The sequence below is a fragment of the Chelonia mydas genome, chromosome 28, assembly GCF_015237465.2.
Source record: "Chelonia mydas isolate rCheMyd1 chromosome 28, rCheMyd1.pri.v2, whole genome shotgun sequence".
NCBI classification, from domain to species: Eukaryota; Metazoa; Chordata; order Testudines; family Cheloniidae; genus Chelonia; species Chelonia mydas.
Window position 1 is genome coordinate 6,114,397 of NC_051268.2, and position 17,439 is coordinate 6,131,835.

At 51.3% G+C, this 17,439-nt stretch overlaps 3 protein-coding genes and 1 pseudogene across 10 annotated transcripts in view; 2 read left to right on the top strand and 2 right to left on the bottom strand.

The window, feature by feature from the left end:
- LOC102945014 (zinc finger protein 883-like) overlaps positions 1-17,439 on the top strand; it is a 705,100-nt gene that overhangs the window by 512,686 nt on the left and 174,975 nt on the right. The gene's annotated exons all lie outside the window — the stretch shown is intronic.
- Positions 1-17,439, bottom strand: part of LOC102934537 — a 1,094,240-nt pseudogene that overhangs the window by 421,188 nt on the left and 655,613 nt on the right.
- Positions 1-17,439, top strand: part of LOC102933291 (zinc finger protein OZF) — a 1,218,290-nt gene that overhangs the window by 267,179 nt on the left and 933,672 nt on the right. The gene's annotated exons all lie outside the window — the stretch shown is intronic.
- The window catches only part of LOC114018488, a 213,020-nt gene that overhangs the window by 192,410 nt on the left and 3,171 nt on the right, over positions 1-17,439 (bottom strand). Inside the window, exons 5-10 of one of the 6 annotated variants that reach the window (XR_006287746.1) lie at positions 17,021-17,133; positions 16,688-16,720; positions 10,929-11,139; positions 8,808-8,981; positions 6,333-6,555; positions 5,606-6,088 (exon numbers count right to left, since the gene is read on the bottom strand). The exons of 2 other annotated variants lie outside the window; for them this stretch is intronic. The gene's annotated coding sequence lies outside the window, so the exon portion shown is untranslated. Of the gene's footprint in view, positions 1-5,605; positions 6,089-6,332; positions 6,556-8,807; positions 8,982-10,928; positions 11,140-16,687; positions 16,721-17,020; positions 17,137-17,439 lie in introns of those variants that run through there. 3 more of the 6 variants (XR_006287745.1, XR_006287744.1, XR_006287743.1) reach the window with 3 other exon arrangements.

The window sequence follows — 17,439 nt, forward strand, 5'->3', positions numbered from 1 at the left end:
TTGGCCCTGCTTTGAGCAGGGGGTTGGACAAGATGATCTCCTGAGGTCCCTTCCAACCCTGATATCCTATGATTGGAGATGCATAGAGATACTGCAGGGGTTGGATAGTGCATTTTCTACATTCCCCAGCTGATAGCAAATAGCTGTGACATTCCCTGGAAGTGTGTGTGTGTGTGTGTGTGTCTCATTCCCCCATCTCCAAACCAATGGCCAGTCTACATACAGGATAACAACCTACTAGGGCTGCTACGCTATTAGTTAACGTGTCAGACGTCTGTGCAGTGGACCTAAAGGCCCTGCTTTGCTGATCACACACTGGCTGGTCAATACGGCTGATCAGAATGGAATTTCTATTGCTCAATTTTCCTTTCTAAAAAACTAGAGGAAATGCCGTATAAAAACGTCCATCCCCTTTTCTAGATGTAATTTGCTGGGTCTGAGAAGGCAGCCTTTGTCTCACGAGAAGAATCGGCAGTGCTGTCGGTCAGTGCTGGATGGGCAATGAGCCCAAATGCTTCTCACTCGGCTTCTCTTCCACAGCAATCTGTCTGCCCTTCTCTTCCCTCATCCAGCCAGCCCCAGACTAGATTGCCTCAGAGACAAACAAGGGCTGTTTGTCCCGTGACAAACCTACAGCTCTTAGTGGTTCCAAGAAACCCAACAAGAGGAGGAAAACCAGCAGGATTCTGTGCTTGGTTGTTTCCAAGCCCGTCTTTAACCATCCCCGCTGCATTGTGAGCCTGGGTTTACATGTGTTTGACCAGGTCTCACAGTCGTGTTACAAGTCTGCCACCGGCGGTGATCCCTCCATTCGAGGATCATCTCTAGCATGGATTTACATGTGGGCCCTGAGAGGACACAGGAGTCCGAGCCTGGAACCACAGAGCCGCCCACGGTAGGTACAGACCTTTCCTGGCAGGTCAGCTGCCTGTTGGGAGAAAGATTTCTTTTTCCTTCCTTTTCTCTCCCTTTTCAGCTTCCAGGGCAAGGCGCTTCTCCTCCAAGCAGGCCACTTGCCTGCGGGAGGATGTGGGGCCGTTGAGGTCAGTTGGTGTCTTGCTCCTCTCAACTTGTGAATAGGTGACCCGTTAGCAAGTGTGAAAAACTGGCACAGGGGGTGGGTGGTAATAGGCACCTATAAAAGACAAAGCCCCAAATATCGGGACTGTCCTTGTACTGCCAGGACATCTGGTCACCCTACTTGGGATGGCCACGGCAGTTTTCTTGACAGACGCCTTCAGGGCGTGCTAGACGCCTGCGGGTGTTTTCTTTGACCGTGGGCCAGCTGGTAGGCCGGCAGTGACTGCACGGTCCTGACAAGCAGGCGGTCTGGGGCCCAGCGGCAGGGAAAGTCCGAGGCGTCTGGAGATCCCACCTCGCTGCAGCCGGCACCCGCTTTCACAGCCGTTGGGATCCAACGATCCTCTTCTGCCTGATCCACCACTGAGGACTTGTGGGGGTCGTGCTACATGCCCCCGCACTGCACTACGCAGCCATTCTGACTTGGATCGGCCGCTTGACCTGCCTCCCCGCTGTGCAACGACAGGGACTGGGCTCGGGATCTGACCGTCCTCCCGAGCTGTGTCCTAGGACCTGAGTGCCTGCTGACCCAAGTCGGACTGACTTGTGTCTGCGCAGACTGGGGGCTTGGGCTCAAACCTGAGTTGGATCCCACGCTTCGTGTGCAGAGTAGACCCACTCATGCCAGGCTCAGGCCAGGCCCCTGCAGAGAGGGTTTCATTGCCTAGTTACCTGGTGACCTGGGAAACCCACAGTCCCTTTGTGATGTCAAACAAGGTTTTGCAGGCCACCTGAACCGCCCAGGGAGAGAGGGAGCCGGAAGAGCTGGGGGCTGCCGGGATCTTCTTGGGTTTTTGAAATTTAAGTGACACCTTGACAACATGTTACCCATAGATCTGGGCACTAAGCCCTCCTCCTTGGGAAGGGAATCTGTGCAGATGGAGAGTGGAAGAACGCATGGGGTGTGAATGGACACACACATGGGCAGGACCCATGGAGAGGAAAGAGGTCTCATCTGTACGTGAGGCAGGTTGAATGGGAAATGAAATGGCCCTTTACTCATCGAAGCCTACAGCAAAACTAGAGTTTGTTACTAGAAGAAATTCAGAGCAACGGGGAGGAGTTAACTATAAAGCATAGGGTTACGTGGAAAACAGCGTTCGCTCTCTGGGGCCTGGAAAGGGGAAGAAATCTGCTAATGTCTTCCTGTGAATTCAATTGACCTTTCTTCCTCTTCACCTTTACAACAAAGACACCCAGGAAGGAGGTGTGAAACCTTTCCCTTAGAGAATGGCATTCAGTCACTTTCTTTTGCTTCTTTCCACCATTAGCCGCGCAGGCTGGAGACATGTATTTGTTTTAGAGGAGTCTTTGCTGATGGGCATTTTCATTGTTTTCTTTCCATCTATCTAGCCCTGCAGTTGGCCTTGCTAGCTGGTTAATAGCTAGCTGGCAGCCCGGACCTCCCTTGCTTCATTAATTAAAGGGCAAAAACTTGGTTAATGCCCACTGAAGTTTGCTGGTGAAATGTTATTCCTTTCAGAATTGCAATGTTAGCAAAATTCAAACTTTTGAAAACCAGGAAATGCACAGTTAAGGTTGCCCACATAACCTTAACTCTGCCTTTTTTCAGCAATGCCCTGATATGCCCTGTTAACATACATTCATTTACTTTACCAGCACCACATTCGCTGAACCATACAGGCTCTTCACCTCCATTAACAACCCTTCAAATAAGACCCCCAACATCAGCTGGGCCTGACCAAGCATAGTCAACCAGGCGGGGCCAGCATGGAAAAGTGCAGAGTCCTGCACTTAGGATGGAAGAATCCCATGCACCGCTACAGGCTGGGGACTGACTGGTGAAGTGGTAGTTCTCCTAGGAGGGCAGGTTTCCATCATGATAAAAATACACCTGTACTTTTTTTCACACTTTGCAATCTTCCGAAGTAGCAGGAGGTGGCGGAGAAGGGGTCCAAATGCATAAGACACAAGAACAAAACTAAGAGACAAAAGCATAGAATCAGGACGCAAGATTTGTGAATGCTGCAGTCTGAACTCTGGGCCAGACCCATTCATTCCTTCATTGGTTACCATCCCTTCCACAGCACGAACGTCCTTGTTGCCCGACCAGGCAGCCCGACTGGAATCCATGGGCCAGGAATCTCCTCTGAAGGCATCAACCGTTTCTCACTTTGCTTCATGGAACTTTGGATCTCAACGGCAGAGGACAATTGTTCCCAATCTAACCTTGGCGTCCTTTGGGGCTGTAATCGGTGCCGCTGTGGTACACTAGGACCCAGGTCAAAAACAATTTGTGAAAATGAAACAAGTGCGTGCCTGTTATTTCTACCCGAGTTCTTGCAAATCCTTCGCCTTGCTCAGGGTAAATTTACACTTCTCCGTGGTAGAATCCTTCACCAGACCACCCAAAATCTGAGTAATTTTAGTGAAGAACGGCCTCTCAAACAGGTCCAGTTTATTTCTTTAAAATGGTGTCATGGATCTAAATTAGGAACCAGATTACAGGCCTGGATCTGAGTCTCACTGAGTTGCCAGAGGTGAGGTTTCTATGAGAAAATAGTTATTTTTATGCAGCAGTCTCACATTCAACACCGACTTCATTGTATACACAATTGCCGCAACTGGAAAGGGCGAGTTCAGCAAAGCACCACTTCTCTTTCCTCCACATCTGCGTAGTTCGGGACAACATTTCCTAATTCCCAAGATTAGCCAGGCGAGATCTTCAGGAGTAACCTCCTGTAGGGCCTGGGACACAACCAGTTTGAGAACCAAATACAAGGGGATTTTGCACCGTTCCATGCCTCTTACTTTGGAATTCTCCCCATGGATCGTCGGACAATATTGACCTAAACAATCGAACACCCCTCTGATCACCTGCACTTACTCCAGTTAGTTGCACAGTTTGGGGTCTACCATAGACCACGATTTCAGAGCAGAGATCGAAACACACTACTATGGCTTTGTTAGCATGTCCAATAACTTGGCGTATTCTCCCCTGTTGACTGAACTGCCCTGGGACTTTCTCCGGGTCATCATGGCACGGTGGGAAAATAGCAAAAGAAAAAGAATAGAGTCTATTTTACCATTTGGCTCAAAGTCCCCAGGAAATCTGTTACGTTCAGTCAAACAAAACTAATATCCAGTTATGTAACCAATGGCCTTCAGGAGAGAGAGACAAACCCAGCTCTCACCGAGGGGTAAGAACCTTTTGGTTTCACAGAAAGTTAAATTCCGGAGCAGGAGACACCTGATGACTCAGAATCAGGACAACAGATTCTCCCACCATCTTCTCCTCTCATCCTTTGAAACCTGCTTCACTCCACGCTGTCTCACAGTTACTGCATCATGTAATTTAGGAACGTTTTCGTGTCATCATAATGGGAAAAAACAGCCAGCCTTCCCATCCAAAACCAATCCCAACTCAGAAGGAAAAAGACAGGAAGTGGCTTTGCCGATAGATGAAAAAGGGGGTTTAAACTAAGAATAATTACACAGTTTTAGATCCATTAAACATTCTCTTTCCAGGTCTGTGACTCTTTCACCTCCAAACCTAACGAGTCTGATTTCGGATCAAAGAAATCGAACCATGATTCCCAAGCACGGAGAGCTCAGAACACTGTGCCTTGGGGAACTATGGGAAGTGGACGGATAGAACGGGAAGAAGATAAACTCTACACAGCTGAGACAGACAGAAACACTGCTGAGATGATGGGAAAGGAGGGAATCCCTCCGACACACCCAATTGTCTTTGGGTGTCACAGAATTTGCTATAATCAAGTATATTTTAAGTGAGAAAACGGTACAATAAATAAGTGACGTTCAGCACAACCCATGGCAATGTGAGAGCAAATGGGAATGAGGGAATCGGGGCCCAAAGGGAGTTGGTGACTAACCATCACGTTGCAGTGGGAGCAACAGTAGAAATGAGACGCTCCAGGGTTGTTTAGACAAGGAAAACTGATGGAGCACTGGTGAGGTTCTGAGGACACCTGCTAGACCCCCCCCAGCTACTACACACAGGCTATGTCTTTACTGCAGGAATAGTTGTGGTTTGACATCAAGCTAGCTAAGGCCAGGGGAAATCCGAGTGGAGATGAGGGCCAGGTAATTTTATCTCAATGGAGCTAATGTAGGTCACCCCTGTCCCCTGGAGCTAATGACATTCCTGGTAATCATAGAAGAGAATATCAGGGTTGGAAGGGACCTCAGGAGGTCATCTAGTCCAACCCCCTGCTCAAAGCAGGACCAATCCCCAATTTTTGCCCCACATCCCTAAATGGCCCCCTCAAGGATTGAACTCACAACCCGGGGTTTAGCAGGCCAATGCTCAAACCACTGAGCTAGGAAGACATGTTCCCATGACGCACAGAATAAAGGAGTTGATAGGATGGAGCAGAGGATGAATCCCAAAGAATGGGGAGGTACAAAAGAGAAAAACGGGCAACCCACCTAGGGGACCCCAGAGACCATGTGACACAAATAGTTCGAAGAGCTTTTAAGACGCAATTAGCAAAAACTAGTAAAGAGCAAAAAACCCCAAAAACCTGTTGTCAACCTTTGATAAAGTCCTCATCGTGTTTATTTCCTTTGCAAATTCTCTGATGAGAAGTAAGGGCTGAGTTCTGAGACAAGCTCTCCCACGCTCAGAACATCTGTAGTCTCTCCAGGCTGCGTGGACCCTCTGATGTCTCATGAGGTCTGAACTCCGAGCGAAGATTTTCCCCGCACTCGCAGCACTCATAAGCTCCCCACACTCACTGCGTGGGTTATTTCTCTCTCCCGTTTGGATTTTGTGCTGGGCTGTGGTTTCCTCAAGGTACTCGTGTGGCCCCCCAGTAATGAATGGAGCTCTTTGTTTTCTCCCTTGGCTTGTTTCTCTGCCTCCTCTCTGGCCTGTGCTGACTCTCACGACCTTCTCTCTGCTCGTGACTCGGGGACACATCCTCCTGAGGTATTTGCAGCAATGCCCTGCATGGTTCCACTTGCTCAGCATCTTCCTGAGGAGGTTTCTTCTCCTCCTCCTCACCCACCATCCCATCACCTGCTGGGATAGAGAGAGACGCCTCAGAAACAGGGGAGAGCACACCAAAGTAAGTGCTGGAGAAATGGGAATTAGTCAGGAACTGAATTTCCCCAAAGTCTTTCCCACGGGACGGGAGCGGATCAATTCTGCCTGTAAATCCCATCCAAGCACTCAGGGGGAAGGGAGGCCAAGGAGGGAGCTACTGGCAGGTGTCACTCACAAAGGGCAGGACATCATGAGCGACATCCGCCCTGAGGATACAAACCTGCTGGGGACAATCCTGAACGCGGAGAGCTCAAAAGGTCTCTGTCTGGAATCCCAGCTGTGTCCTTCAGACGCGGACAGGTTTCGAATTGATTTCGTGATTCCTTACCTGTGCATGCGCCCCTGAGGCTCTCTGTCTCCTCTGAATCTGAGATCTCTGGGACCCCCGGCTCGTCCTCTTTGTTTCAGATGGGAGATCGCATCAGGTTTGAAAACCGGGAACTCTGCAGAGGGAAAGGAAATCCGGTGGGTTCGTGGGAGACTTGTCACGCACAAAAATTCTATTATTTTAACCCCAGCCCATTCGGAAATTGCAATATGCCGGGGCCAGCTCCCCAGAGGCTCAAACGTGTCGGAGGCTCGGCCGAAAGAGGGATTTAACTAACCCCATCTCTGCTGGGAAAACACACCACCCGACAATCCTCCTCAAAGGGAGGCCTAGAACACGGAGACCATAACTCCACAGCCTAGAAAGGGAAGATGGCTCCGGGCAAGAAAACCACCTGCTTCTTTCTGAGAAAGAGTCCCAGGGAAGCTGGGAACAGCGAGCATGGGCTCGTGGAAGTCAGAGGGTGTATTAGATGTCAGGGAAGCACATCTTGAGGAATCAGGTAAGGGGAGCAGATGTCACAGGCCGAGCCCACACTCTGCCCCCAGGCTGCTGCCTGCCCGTGCTCTGGGGCTCTTCCCTGGCCCCGGGCTGGGGCTGGGTGGGGGGCCCAGGCTGCAGGCAGGGACTCCAGGGGGATGGAGCCAGTGCTCACGACGCCTGGTGCTCTGGGGCTGGAGGCGCTTGGGTGGCCCAGGGATGGGGGCAGGAGAACAGGCCGAAGGGGCTGGCTGGGCCGGGGGGCTAGCCTCCCCGAGCCGGCGGTTCATGCCCCACACACGGAATTAGGGACTCTAGCAAGTCAGGCGAAATGGGAGGGAGTCTGAAAATCCCCCAGGGTCTGGAGAAGGCTGGGGAATTAGATGCTATTATTTAGGAGCAACAGACTCTAGTTCCTCTGGAAAAGGAGAATATAAAAAATATTAATGATCTGGAGGATGGTGTGGATTGCACTCTCAGCAAATTTGCGGATGATACTAAACTGGGAGGAGTGGTAGATACGCTGGAGGGGAGGGATAGGATACAGAAGGACCTAGACAAATTGGAGGATTGGGCCAAAAGAAATCTGATGAGGTTCAATAAGGATAAGTGCAGGGTCCTGCACTTAGGATGGAAGAATCCCATGCACTGCTACAGACTAGGGACCGAATGGCTCGGCAGCAGTTCTGCGGAAAAGGACCTAGGGGTGACAGTGGACGAGAAGCTGGATATGAGTCAGCAGTGTGCCCTTGTTGCCAAGAAGGCCAATGGCATTTTGGGGTGTATAAGTAGGGGCATTGCCAGCAGATCGAGGGGCGTGATCGTTCCCCTCTATTCGACATTGGTGAGGCCTCATCTGGAGTACTGTGTCCAGTTTTGGGCCCCACACTACAAGAAGGATGTGGATAAATTGGAGAGAGTCCAGCGAAGGGCAACAAAAATGATTAGGGGGCTGGGGCACATGACTTACGAGGAGAGGCTGAGGGAACTGGGGTTGTTTATTCTGCAGAAGAGAAGAATGAGGGGGGATTTGATAGCTGCTTTCAACTACCTGAAGCCTTCAACTGCCTGGATGCTCTGGGACTCGAGCACCCACGGGAAAAAAAATAGCGGGGGGGTGGAGGAGCGCTCAGCACATGCCAGCCACAGCTGTGGGGCGGCCCCAGGGCTGGCCCCTGATCAGCTGTTCGGCAGCTGGCGGGAGGTGCTCCGGGGAGGGCGGAGAGGAGCCAGTGGGGGGCAGGGGGACTTTGGGGGAGGGGGCTGAGAGGAGCAAGTGAAGGGCGGGCGTGGTGGGGGGCTGGGAGGAGGGAGTGGAGCAAGGTGGGAAGAGGTGGGGCATGGGTGGGGCCTCAGGAGAACTGTGTTGGGGGGGGGCTTCGGGGTGGAGCACCCCCCGGGAAAAATACAAGTCAGTGCCTATGGTTGGGGAGCAGGAAATTCGGGATAACTGGGAGCGAGCAGGGCTGGAAGACGTGGGAAAGGATAAGCCAGTATAAGGAGTGAGCGTTTCCGGGGTCCCAGGAGGTGCAGAGGGGTGGGAGGAAGGGGTGTGGGTGTATTAGTGAGGGACAGGACAGCTGAGTCTCCATCCCCTTCCTCAGCTCTTTGAGTCCCTCACCCCAATCAGGCCTTGTGCCTTTCTCTCTCCTGGAGTGGACTTCTGCAATTCTCCTAGGCCAGGCCCGGGGCTACAATACCCGACAGATGAACCATGCTTACCCAGGAGGCCAGGCTGAATGCAGACACCTTCGTCAGCCTGCGATCATTTGTGTACGCTCGCAAAACAGCCTCCTTCATGCCAAAGTCGGGTCTATTTTGCAGCAGGACTCAAGGGTAAGAAAAAAAAAAGGATTTTCAAATAATCTTCATGCCTGCTTGTCTTACCTCAATGGTCAGCTAGGCAGGTGTGACCCACGGGGAATTGTGGTGATAGTTTTCTGGTGCCGATGTCTGCCTCGGTTTCCCTCTGTACTTTGCATTGCTCCCCAGGGTGAAAAGCGGGTTGCTCCGCTCTTGGGGCAGGGCCGGAGATTTGAGGTGTTTGTGTCAGGTAGGCAGCTGGGGTGGATCGAATGGATCGTTAAAGGACACGCTGAAGCAGATCAATGCAGAATCCAAAGAGACAAAGTCGCCCCCCATGGCCAGGACATTTCCACATGGCAACAACCAAGGGCGAGGAAAGAGAGTCCCCCGCCCTCTCCTCTCAGCCGGGAAGCAGAGCATCGGGCCGAGCTGGAGAAGAAAGGGAAAAGGTGAGAGGCAACTGGGCCCTCTCCTGGGGCTGACAGAGAGACTAAAATGGATTTCAAACCGGCCTCGCTGGCTACTTGCACTGGCCCCACAGACCAGACCCTGTGGATCGGTGAGAGCAGATCTAACTTCTTCAGACACCCCATTGGGCCCCCCCGGGTCTCCGTCTCTTTCCCCTTGCCAATTACCGCCGATAGTTCCTGCTTTGTCTCATACCAATTGTCAAGGGTTTGCCAAAGGGTGGCTAATTTTGAGCCATTCTTCTTCCCTTCCTGCTTGTTTTCCATACAGCCCCCCTACTAAACCGGACCAACATATCCATCCCCACAGCCAGGTTAACATACAGTATTCAACAATATTACAGGGCCGCTCCGACTCCCATCTCAGGGGTTTGGAGCTACAGGGGAGGGCCCTACCCAATTCACGGCCATGAAAAATACGTCACGGACGGCGAAATCCCGTCTCCCCAGTGAAATCTGGGTATCGCAGGGGGGCTGTGCTATGGTCACCCTTACTTCTGTGCTGCCTTCAGAGCTCGGTTCCTGGCCAGCAGCTGCTGCCCTCCGGCCGCCCAGCTCTGAAGGCAGCGCAGAAGTAAGGGTGGCCATACCGTGGGCTCACTGCAATAGCCTTGCGACCCTCCCTCCCCCATGACCCTCTTTTGGGTCAGGACCCCCACGGTTACAGCGCCGGGAAACGTAGGACTTCAACATCTGAATCTGTGAAATTCAAGATTTTTAAAAAATGGAGTGGAGGGAAGGTTTGCGGGGGAGCTGGAGCTGCCGGGAGCCTACCCCCATTAACACAGAGTCCCCACAGAGCCCTGGCCGATTTAGGGGCTATGCCCCGTTCTTATTGCTGCCCAGTTTCTCTTTATTCTGTCGACATTTTCAAATATTACCGTTTTCACTCTTCCTCCTCCTTTGCTAAGTGGCCACCCCCCCTCCCACCACACTTGCCTCTTCCCTGCCTAATGGGTCACTAGCCACCATTTCTCAGGCCTTCCATTCCTCCCAGCCACAAGATCACCCCTTCCCTGCGAAAAGCAGGCTATCTTGGCCGTGTCCTAGGTTGGGAGTGACTCTGGGGATGCAGAAGATCGTCCTTCCTCCTCCCTATCTGCAGCAGCCCCAATCTCTCTTGGCTCTTTGAGTCAGACCCGCCTGATGTCACATGGCCCAATTCCTATTCGAATCATAGGAGATTAGGGTTGGAAGGGACCTCAGGAGGTCATCTAGTCCAACCCCCTGCTCAAAGCAGGACCAATCCCAGCTAAATCATCCCAGCCAGGGCTTTGTCGAGCCTGACCTTAAAAACCTCTAAGGAAGGAGATTCCACCACCTCCCTAGGGAGCCCATTCCAGTGCTTCACCACCCTCCTAGCGAAATAGTGTTTCCTAATATCCAACCTAGGCCTCCCCCGCTGCAACTTGAGACCATCACTCCTCGTTCTGTCATCTGCCACCACTGAGAACAGCCGAGCTCCCTCCTCTTTCGAGGTAGTTGAACAATAGTTGAGCCCCAGAGCATCCAGGCAGTCGGCGCCTATGCCCCCAACCATTTTGCACCCCACTCTCCCAAGCAGTCCTTGCTCCTGCCTCCCAGAAGCTCCCGCCAAAAAGCGCCCCTTCCTTCCCCCTCCCCAAACCCATTTCCTGGAGCACCCACCCTGCCTTTACTTCCACCACCACGTGCAGTTCAAACCAGAGACCGGGAAGCACAAACACTGAATCAAGCATTAAAAATAAAGCTTTACCAGAAACTCATATGCTTGCTAAGATGTTCCGGGTTAGGGCTAGGGCATACATGGCCAGCTTGCCACCAAAGGCCTGGGATAAAAATCTCTCTTTGCCATCCAGGAACCACAAGAACGGTTGTGTCCTCCAAAATGTGGAATGCTTGAAAGGACAGAGAAGGCCTACGGAGCAGGTCATGGCCATGTCGCTTCCCCCAGAGCCCCAGATGTTCTGTAATTTTAAGCAGAATTGGGATTTTCAAGTTACCATGCTCTGTATGGACTTTTCACTGCGATTAACCCAGTAGTGTCCATGGAGCTTCTGGGATCTGCGGCATTCCTCTCACACTAGACCGAAGGTCAGTTTTACAAAAGATCCGATTTTTCTTTCGGATTCCACCAGTATTTCCCCCCTCCTCCTCCACCCGAGCTTTTGCACTGAGCCGTTTCAGACAATAACGTTTTGCTTTAAGTCTGCTTGCAGGCAGCCTCGACCTGTCCTGGCTGTCATATCTCAGCAGCCCATGAACACTCCAGCAGAAGTTTGGGTCTCTGCACCATCACAGACCTGTCCCAGAGATGGCGTGTCCACAATGAACTTATGGTTGACATCCTGGAGAGGGCCAACAACCCTGTGCAATATCAAAGAGGGAAGGATTCATGGCAAATGGAAGCCGGAGGACAGGCTTCCAGCATGGGAGCAGATATAAGAACATAAGAACGGCCACACCGAGTCACACCAAAGGTCCATCTAGCCCAGTGTCCTGTCTTCCAACAGTGGCCAATGCCAGGTGCTTCAGAGGGAATGAACAGAACAGGGAATCATCAAGTGATCCATCCTCTCTCTCTCATTCCCAGCTTCTGCAAACAGAGGCTAGAGACACCATCCCTGCCCACCCTGGCTAATAGCCATTGATGGACCTATTCTCCATGAACTTATCTAGTTCTTTTTTGAACCCTGTTATAGTCTTGGCCTTCACAACATCCTCTGGCAAGGAGTTCCCCAGGTTGACTGTGCGTTGTGTGACGAAATACTTCCTTTTGTTTGTTTTAAACCACCCAATTCATTTCATTGGGTGACCCCCAGTTCTCGTGTTATGAGAGGAGTAAATGACACTTCCTTATTTACTTTCTCCACACCGATCATGATTTTATAGACCTCTATCATATCCCCCTTTAGTCGTCTCTTTTCCCAGCTGAAAACTCCCAGTCTTATTAACCTCTCCTCATACGGAAGCTGTTCCATCCCCCTCCTTGTTTTTGTTGCCCTTTTCTGAACCTTTTCCAATTTCAATATATCTTTTTTGAGATGGGGCGACCACATCTGCACGCCGTACTCAGGACGTGGGCGTACCCTGGATTTATACAGAGGCCATATGATATTTTAGGTCTTACTATCTCTCCCTTTCCTAACGATTCCCAACAATTGCATCGCAGTTCCTGCAACAGGAACGCCGGGGTTGAGGGAGAAAGGCAGGGTGTAGCAAAAAGATCTGTCTGAGTGGCTGCTTTCATTAATCACCGCAAGTGGGCAGGCTCCTGCTGCATCCCCACCAAAAAAGAGAGATTTTTATCCTAGGCCTTTGGTGGCACGCTCTGCCCATTTTGTGAGACAGGAGCAAAAACCCAAGAGCAAGAGAAGTTCTTCCAACGGCGAATCCTCCGTTTTGCTGGGTTCCGGTCGCTGGGAGCGTACAGACCACAAGGAGAGCTCGTCGGGACGAGTGTCCACGGGATGCGAAAACTTGCCATGACGTGCGGGGAGGACCGCCACGGTTTCCCCCACATTGCTCCACAAACAAAGGGCTGGAGCCGCCACAATTCGGGAAGGCACTAGGAAGTCTGGGATCCGGCTGGTTGGACTCGGACCTGCGCACTGCCGAGCGGATGCTGGAGCCCGGCTAGTCAGTCTGGTCTCAAAAATTCTTAACCTAGGGTCACCAATGAGCCTAGATGCTCCCGCCTGGGCTTTCAAACCCACGGTCAGCAGACTCGAGGCCGCGAGTAAGGCTGGGATTACGTTGCAATGTAGCCAAACCCTGAGGCTCTGTTGAAGTGTTTCCAGCCACCTCCTCTCAAACTAACTGGGGTAACTCAAGAGGACACACGGTGGCCACTGCACCAGAGATGCGTCATGCATCAGAGTGCGAGCCCTCCCACGGATCGCTTTCTGACAATGTCTGTCATGCATTTTTTCTTTTTTTTTTTTGCATTCTCCAGGAGTTCCTCTTGGGAGTTTTGCCCTGAATGAAAAAAAATTATAATCTAGGCCCAGCGAATTAACTTCTTTAACACAGAGTTAGGCTTGCCAAATGCTGCCGGAGGCCCTTCCAGAACATAAACGGTGAGTAAACTTAGAGGTCTGAAAACCAGGAAATGAAGCATGAAAGTTCACACCACCCCTGTAACACAACCTTAACTCTACCCCCACCCCATAACCCTGGAGCTAGCATTAGCCACTGACTATGGTGCAGTAAGGTTAATAAACTACCAAAGAAATGGGAGATGATTTAGTCAAACCCAAGGTATTCAGCTCAATACAGCAGCAACTGGATGAAACTCGATGGTCTGTGTGATACAGGAGATCAGACTAGGTGACCTAACCATCCCTTCTGACCTTACAAATCTATGACTCTACAATAGACACGAGGAAGGACTAAGAACATGCCGTTGGATTCACCAAGGATAGGTCATGCCTGACTAATCTAATCGCCTTTTATGATGAGATTACTGGTTCTGTGGATGAAGGGAAAGCAGTGGATGTATTGTTTCTTGACTTTAGCAAAGCTTTTGACACGGTCTCCCACAGTATTCTTGTCAGCAAGTTAAGGAAGTATGGGCTGGATGAATGCACTATAAGGTGGGTAGAAAGCTGGCTAGATTGTCTGGCTCAACGGGTAGTGATCAATGGCTCCATGTCTAGTTGGCAGCCGGTGTCAAGTGGAGTGCCCCAGGGGTCGGTCCTGGGGCCGGTTTTGTTCAATATCTTCATAAATGATCTGGAGGATGCCGTGGATTGCACCCTCAGCAAGTTTGCAGATGACACTAAACTGGGAGGAGTGGTAGATACGCTGGAGGGTAGGGATAGGGTCCAGAGTGACCTAGACAAATTGGAGGATTGGGCCAAAAGAAATCTGAGGAGGTTCAACGAGGACAAGTGCAGAGTCCTGCCCTTAGGATGGAAGAATCCCATGCACAGCTACAGACTAGGGACCGAATGGCTCGGCAGCAGTTCTGCAGAAAAGGACCTCGGGCTGACAGTGGACGAGAAGCTGGATATGAGTCAACAGTGTGCCCTTGTTGCCAAGAAGGCCAATGGCATTTTGGGATGTATAAGTAGGGGCATTGCCAGCAGATCGAGGGACGTGATCGTTCCCCTCTATTCGACACTGGTGAGGCCTCATCTGGAGTACTGTGTCCAGTTTTGGGCCCCACACGACAAGAGGGATGTGGGAAAATTGGAAAACGTCCAACGGAGGGCAACAAAAATGATGAGGGGACTGGAACACATGAGTTATGAGGAGAGGCTGAGGGAACTGGGATTGTTTAGTCTGCAGAAGAGAAGAATGAGGGGGGATTTGATAGCTGCTTTCAACTACCTGAAAGGGGGTTCCAAAGAGGATGGCTCTAGACTATTCTCAGTGGTAGAAGAGGACAGGACAAGGAGTAATGGTCTCAAGTTGCAGTGGGGGAGGTTTAGGTTGGATATTAGGAAAAGCTTTTTCACTAGGAGGGTGGTGAAACACTGGAATGTGTTACCTAGGGAGGTGGTGGAATCTCCTTCCTTAGAGGTTTTTAAGGCCCAGTTTGAGAAAGCCCTGGCTGGGATGATTTAGTTGGGGATTGGTCCTGCTTTGAGCAGGGGGTTGGACTAGATACCTCCTGAGGGCCCTTCCAACCCTGATCTTCTATGATTCTATGAATCTCACGCCCATCACGTACACATTTCAAGCTGTTAGCAGATACAGGTTTAAAGATTTGACACACTAAAACGGGAAGAAAACGACAGGCTGTCTCAGAATGCGTTTCAGAGCACAAGGAAGTATTCGAAAGTTTTCAGAAAACCAACCCAGAAGAAAAGGATGAAGCTGAGTGTATGTGGTGCCAACGGTGTGGCCCCGTTATGAAATGTAAATATGTATCGGCGAATAGTTGTAAGATTGGAACAGTAAGCTGCTCATTCAAATGAAAAGTTTTATCTGGGGATTAGATTGTTTTCTCAAACTCAGAGGTGGCATTATGTTTCGAGACCTGTGAATTCTGCAGCAAACCACACCGATGAACAGAATTCAAAGGATTAATCGAGTGAATGCTTTCCCCCCCGCTTGCTTTCCGTCCACCCAAATGAACCCCGCTATTTGCCCAGAAAAATGAATCGGTTTTTGCACCGATTGTCTCCTGTTTTTGTGGTTGGGGCAATAAACACGGATCACGTCCCCCGAAAAATTTAATCAAATGCAAACTGGAAACGAAGGGCCCGATTAATAATATCACAGCTGGGATTCCGAATGATTATGAAAGTGGCTTGCATTGAAACCAATATTTCTCAGGGTTGGGCCATATCTGCTCTAGCCGCTAGCCGCCCAATTCAGACTACGACAGGTTTCAGAGGAGCACCCGTGTTAGTCTGTATCCGCAAAAAGAACAGGAGGACTTGTGGCATCTTGGAGACAAACAAATATATTTGAGCATGAGCTTTCGTGAGCTACGTGCATCCGGTGAAGTGAGCTGTAGCTCACGAAAGCTTATGCTCAAATAAATTTGTTTAAGGTGCCACAAGTCCTCCAACAAATTTATTTGAGCATAAGCTTTCGTGACATACAGCTCACTTCATCGGATGCACGTAGCTCACGAAAGCTTATGCTCAGATAAATTGGTTCGTCTCTAAGGTGCCACAAGTCCTCCTGTTCTTTTTTCATATAAAATGTAACACTCCCTTCCCATTCATAGGCAAAAGGGATACAAAATCATGAAGGATCCAGCACAAGGTTTCTCAGCTGGTGGATTGCAACGCCCAGAGGTTCATGACAGGCAGTCAGATGGGCTGTGAGATACTGACAGATTTACTATGATCTTAAGCAAAGAAAATCTCCCTCCCCACTTCCTGGACTTTTAGCCCTCAAGGACATCTACTTTCTGGCAGCCTCTTGAAGCGCAGACATGCAGGTTGTATAGGATCAGGCTAATACGTGTTTTATTCTCACGTCATAGTAAATGTCAGGGGATCCCAAAGGGAAAAGAAGGATTTCAAATAAAGGGTCGCCGACGTGAAAAGCGTGAGAAACACCAACATGCACTACGGCAGCTCCATCTCTGTTCCAGACGAACATTCAAAGCCAGTCTGCATGCAGTAAACCAGCCTGTGATAAGGCCTTCAGTGGCCGGGCGGCCTACTGGCAAGATTGTCGGCCAGAGGGAGTGCAGGGGGACCTGGGCCCTCCCGCTCCACCAGGTCCCAGCCCAGGACCCTGTGTAGTTGAAATCCTAAGCAGGGGAGATGGGTGTCCTCAGGGTCTGGATATTTTGTCCTTGTCCCATCCTAGTTCACACCGTTCGGGCAGTTGTTCCTTTCCCCAAAGGGAAACACCCCCCTGAGATCTGGATTCGCTCTGAATCCCCATCAGACGTCACAGCAGGAGGGAATCAGTCACGGGGCTCACCCGGCTTCCCATTGTTCCACCCTTCCCAGGTGCACATCGGGGCTGGAGGCCGCGATGCCCTGTCGCGAACATGGTTATTGGTCTGAAATCTCCCCCGGTCCGTCAGAGACGGACACGTACCTGCGTCACTCCCCAGCTCCAGTCGCAGCGTCTCTAGGGGAAGGAGAGGACGGGAGAGAGGAGGATTCAGGCCCTCGCGTTCATAGAGAAATCCCCATTGGTTATTAATGTAACTGCTTTAAACTACGGGATGGTGACACAGACCGAGGCCCACAACGCAGCCGCTGCAGACAGAGCCAGCCCCACAGGGCGACTCCATGGGGAAGGGCGACTCGCGGGGCTGGGGCTGCGAGATGGAGCCCGGGGTCAGTGACATCCCGAGAGTCCCCGACTCCTCCCCAGGGCCAGGGTCACTCTAACCAGAGGAGACGCCACCCCCAGACTCCCACTCACCTTTGAATCCCCGCAGGACCTGCTGCAGGACGGCCCTTGTCAGAGAGAAATCGCTGAGTCTCCTCTCCAGCTCCGCAAACCCCGGCTCCGGCTCCCGAAACGCCCCGTCCTCCCTGCCGGGGAAAGGAGGAGGGGTGAGAAATGGGCCTGGATCCCCAATCCCTGAGCCCAGCAACCCCCAAACTCCAGCAAACCTGGATCTGTGCTTTGCAGCCCGAGATGGGCACTGTTCTAGTGAGTCACCTGCCTTCAGCCCTGTGCTGGCCATGGGCCCAGAGAGGTGGGACATGGGGAAACACTGGGGCAAGGAACAAAGACAAGTTCAGGAGCTTTCTCCGGGACGCCCTGGGTCTGTGGGGAGCCGGGCCACCTCCCACACTGGGATATTCCAGCAACAAGGGGCTCCAGCACTGGGATTA